The sequence below is a fragment of the Aulonocara sp. 'chitande type north' Nkhata Bay genome, linkage group LG5 (assembly GCF_057382095.1).
Source record: "Aulonocara sp. 'chitande type north' Nkhata Bay isolate Kocher_YH1m ecotype deep benthic linkage group LG5, A_spYH_male_GT1.1, whole genome shotgun sequence".
Lineage (NCBI taxonomy): Eukaryota > Metazoa > Chordata > Actinopteri > Cichliformes > Cichlidae > Aulonocara > Aulonocara sp. 'chitande type north' Nkhata Bay.
The window spans coordinates 10,339,874-10,345,338 of NC_141348.1; positions in this window are offsets into that span (position 1 = coordinate 10,339,874).

Genomic DNA, 5,465 nt, shown 5'->3' on the forward strand with positions numbered 1-5,465 from the left:
TGTCGACCCTATCCAATCTGTTCTTGCCTGATGGTTTGATCAGCCATCCCTTCTTTGACTTATTCTGTCCTTTTCATCCCTCTCCCACCCCCAAACACATCAGCTTTAGCGAGGTCCATGTTTCCTGGAGGCTTTTTTTTTTTTTGCCCACATTACTGTTTCCACAAGTGGACACCTTTTTGACTCCAGATTTCCACAGTCCTGCGACTCGGGAGTAGATTAAAAGCGGGCAGCTCGGTATATATCCGGCATTTGTTTCTCTGTCAATGCCTTAATTTTCATTGAGTTTCGGTCGTGGCTCTGATTATATCGTCACTGGAGGCCCGAGAATGTAATCTGTCCTCAAGTTTTAGGTCTTTGCTACAAACGGCAAATTAGGCTTAAAACGAGTCAACAATCTGTACGATCAGCAATCCAAAGCCATAAAACGATCTCAAAACTAGTGACTCGGAGATCAGGTGCAGCACTTGTGAGATTAAACGTTTTTTGTTGTTTCTTTTTTTTTTTTTTGCAACAAATAGTGTTTGATGTCAAAGCGAAAAAACAAAGAAAAAAAGCAAAACAAAAAAAACCAAAAAAAAAACAAGTGTATTGCGGTCTTGGGAGTGTGTTTTCACATCAAGTCTGAGGCTGCAGTAAACGTCAGTCCTGGATGTGTACAGGACCCACTCGAACCTAGTCCCTGGTTCAGAAGCACATTCGATTGTTTTCCGACTGTCCTCGTTCGCAGGTTAAAGTGTTCTTTCTACGTTCAGGTCCTGAATTGGCACCCATCTGTAGCTACTGTCATTTTCTGATTGGAACTTAAAAAAAAACAAACCTCTCTTTATATCAACCTAACGCTGTTAGCGGTAGGGTCAGATAGCGGCTCGTAGTTCACAGCACTGAGGGCTTGAATGACGTTCCTATCATCTTCCCGCAGGAGCCACATGGCATAAGGCTATGAATTTCTCCTCACTCATTCATTCTACAACTTCTGTTCTCTTTCTGATGTCTTTTTTTTTGTTTGTTTTTCTTTCAATCTACCTTCAGTTGTACTGGCAATGTAAATGTAAGCCAAGTTGTGATTCCTACAGGAGACCAAGTGGAGAAGATTTTGTCAGTAGTATGGAAAAGGAACATTGAACTCTTGAATCTTTTTGCATGTTGTGGAAAAGTGCGAAGCGGTGATGATGATGATGGTGGTAATGGCAATATTGTGGTCTTACAAAAAAAAAAAGTATTAACAACGATGTTGATAATGTTTTTGGTTTCCCAGCTTCTAATAAAGGCAACCTACTTTTTATACAGATTAACTACTTGTTTTGTGCCGTTGAGCTCTGTGTGGGTGGTGACTGGAGGGATGAGCAAGAAGGGTTTGATGGGTAATAAACTGCAGTGCTCCCTGACTACCACTCGGGGGCGGCGTGTTCAACAGCACCACTATGTTTTCAGATGTTGATCAGGTCTGGTCACCAGATGCTATATTTAGATGGGCTTAGTGACAGTGCTGCTGAGGCACTCCTAACCCAGAGGGGGTAGGAAGAACATTTGATCTGTGTGTGTGTGTGTGCATATATTCCCTCAATTTTACACTAAATGTGGGACCTTTCTATCTAAATAGATTTTACACAAAACACAGTACAGTTTATTTTTTTAGCTGGTCCACAATAAATTATAATTGCCCCAGCCACAAACCATCAGTCTAATGCCACCTGAGCTCTTTAGTAAGGCCTCGAAAGCCAATAAAACAGGATATAATAAAAGTGAACACTGATAATATAAAGTGAAAGGTCAGAGGCTGACTAAAACTACAGCGATTGGAAATAAGGATTAAAATAAAGTGCAGAGGTAGTTTGGTGTAAATCAGGGGTCCCCAATCCCAGTCCACAAGGGCCGGTGTCCCTGCAGGTTTTAGGTCTCACCCTGGGTCAACACACCTGAATCACATGATTAGTTCATTACCAGGCCTCTGGAGCACTTCAAGACATGTTGAGAAGGTAATTTATCCATTTAAATCAGCTGTGATAGATCAAGGACACATCTAAAACCTGCAGGGACACCGGCCCTCGTGAACTGGGATTGGGGACCCCTGGTGTAAGTGTTGCACCTTGTTGCAATCAGTGTTATAGTTGAGAAAAACTGAACCATATCTAGATGTGGTAAAATGTTTAGTAACTGAAATACAAACCAAAATGGAAGTAATGTTGTGTACTCAAGAGTACACTTCAAAAAATGGGGAAAAAAGGAACACTTTTTAATCAGTGTGGCATAAAGTCATTAAACGTTTTGTGATATTGATCTGGTCAGTGAAGTAGCTGAGGGGTGTTAATGAGATTAACAGATGGTGCACAAGAGAGGCAGCAATGAGACAACCCACAAAACAGGAATGGGTTTAAAGGTGGAGGCCAAGAAACATTTTTTCTCATCTTTTCTGGCTGTTGTCTAGTTTTCCAGTCGGCAAGGGTCAGTGTCACTACTGGCAGCATGAGGCGGTATCTGAACCCTGCAGAGGTCGCGTACGTCCAACTCCTCCAGGATGGCACATCAATACACGCCATTGGCAGAAGGTTTGCTGTGTCTCACTGTGCATTCTCAAGGAGATCCCAGGAGACAGATAGTCATTCTAAAAGAGCTGGACGGGGCCGGAGAGCGTCCTTAACCCATCAGCCGGACCAGTATCTACACCCTAGTGCGAGGGGGAACAGGATGAGCACTGCCAGAGCTATGAAATTACCTTGAGGAGGACACTGATGGGAATGTTTCTGACCAAACAGTCAGAAAACAGCTTCATGAGGGTGGGCTCACAGTCAGGCACTCTGGAGCCCAAATGATATTTGCCATAGAATATCAGAATTAACAGGTCCATTGCTGGCCCCCTGTTCTTTTCACAGATGAGAGCAGGTTCATTCTTAGCATATCTGACAGACTTGAAAGGGTCAGGAGAAGCTGTGGAGAACATTATGCTGACTGTAACATGGTTCAGCATGACCAATTTGGTACTGGCTCAGTGATGGTCTCGTGATGCGTATCCACAGAAGGACTCTTTGAGTTCAGCTGTCTTAAGGTTAATCGTTTTCATTTCTCTAAAATGATGTGGCATCGTTTCATTCCTAACACATTACCCAGACCTTAATGTGTTTTCTTTGTGTTGCTTTAAATTTTTTAAATAGTATATAAATGACATTTCTTTAGTTATTGTCAGTGACTTTATCTGAGACTCACTGAATTTTGGTATAGTTCTGCAAAATGATGCCCCTGTTGAACAATTTGTGAAATTTAGCTTCTCCTAGATATTCCACTATCATGTGTGAGTGATATTGGAAAGTGGAGGAATCACAGCAACCTAACCACCGTAAAGAACGTAGGTACAAACAGGGGTCGTTGAAGTCCATAGTGCATCTCCAAAGCTCCCCTGGCATTAACATCAGCACAAAAACTGTGCTGGGAGCTTCATGGCGTGGGACCTTACGATTTCCTTTCTTCATGTATGGACAAAAGTGTGTCCTTCTCTCCAAAATCATAGAAAGCCTTCCCAGAAAAGTGGAAGCTGTAATATCTACAAAGGAATAGGAGCAATCCAACGGATGTAGAATGAGATGTCATAAAAGCTGCTGGAGCTGAAATGTGTAGCTGGCCCAATACTTGTCTATGTAGTCTTGTCTATGTGTTCTTTCTTTTAACTCTCTGGTATGTCATTTATGGAATCACCAGCAATCAGCTGCGTTGATTGTATAACAGCATGTCTCAAATTAAAGCTCATCTTCAATATTTTTTAATACAGACAGTGGAACAAGCAGCTGTAGTGTCGGTGCCCCATATTGTTGTCTGCACTGCAGAGCTAACCTCGCCTTTGTGGCAGGTTTTTAAAACTTTTCAAGAGTTGTGTTTTGGTTTACATATTTAGTTGAAGCAGGTTTTTGTCCAGAAATGTCTAAAGGAGTGTAGAGAAATCAAAAACCCCAAAATGTCACGTGTCTACAAAAACAACTCAAAGAGGAAGGCTATCCTGCTTGGTGTCTGTTTGATGCTTAATAGTTAGTTACATTAGTAACATATTAGCCATCAACTTTAGAGAAGATATTTGGTTAATGTAATGTATCTCTTCCATACAACCACAAAATATTTTAATGTAATTTTTTGAAGGTAGTAGTCTAAAGTAATCAATAAAAAATTACTTATCCTAAATTTTCATTTCTGTTTGATCACGCTTGGCATGTTTTAAATGTTTCTGGTAGAATTTGTTCATTATCTACAAAGAAGATGAAACTTTAAGGAAGAAATGGTGAAGTGTCAGGGTATCAACTAATGCTTGCAAGCTTGGCTCGCAAGCTGCATCCATAAACTGCAAAAATCCAACACACAGCCATGTGTAGCATCCAATTAGAGCCAATTAGTAGAATAGTGAGGTAACAGAATTTGACTGTTCACTGTAACTGAAATACAAATTCGGATGAATGGCAGGCTATATTGTTTGTGAGAAAATGTCATTAAAATGCTAGAAAAGACACCAACTGCATAAACACAGTGAAGAGGTTCAACTATCAAGGCCTTCCAGACAGCTATCAGCAATACTGTCCATGGTCCTAATTCCTAACAGCCACCTCATAGTTGGGTGAAAGGGTGAAACTGTCCAAAGAGACCAAAACAATGGTCTCTACCAGGCTGTAAACATGCTTTTTAATGCTGTAAAATTGGTCAATTCAACATGGGAGCCAATAGGGATTTGCTCTGTTTGGAACTAGCCTCAAGGTCCCATTAGTAAGAGTGCAGTTTTTACCATGCCCTGGCTTCATTTTTATGCTGTGTGGCTCGCCTCTCTTGGCCTGTTAAGTGGCAATGCAAACACACATGTATGTATCAATAAAGACAAATTCTTTGGTCATCTTTCTGCTGATTCCTGATGAAAATGTTTATATACCTGTGCTATTGCGCAGGTCAACTTACCGTTACTATTAACAGCAATTCATCTGGCAATGCAGCCTGACTGTATCTATGATTCTGACAGCATCTATGCATGTATAGCTATGAGTTCTCAACCTTGCAACACTAAATCTCCCCATGTTTGCTCTGACACAACAGTGGCACCAATACCCTCTCTACTGTCTGTGGTTGTGCTTCTTTGTGTGAAGGCGTAAGCACATGTTCTCTCTCAGCTTCCCTTTTTACAACTTGTGTACATCTCGGCTCCTCAGCACTTTTTAGTGCTGCATTGTTAACACTATGAGTTGAACACACAAAACACACAAACCAAGTCGTATTTAAGGTCACAGCGGTAGAAGCCAGTGACTGCTAACCAGATGGCAACATGCTCGTTTTACTTGGAATAACAAAGTGAGTAATATTGATTTTATTCTTACTGTCTGCTGTTTTATTGTCTCCAACGCACCAACACTGTGTTTCTTACACAGCTTTCTTTCCCTCTATTGTCACTTCAGAAAGCAGCATGCTCTGTAGCTTTGGGGCTCTAGGACTTCTTTTCTAAT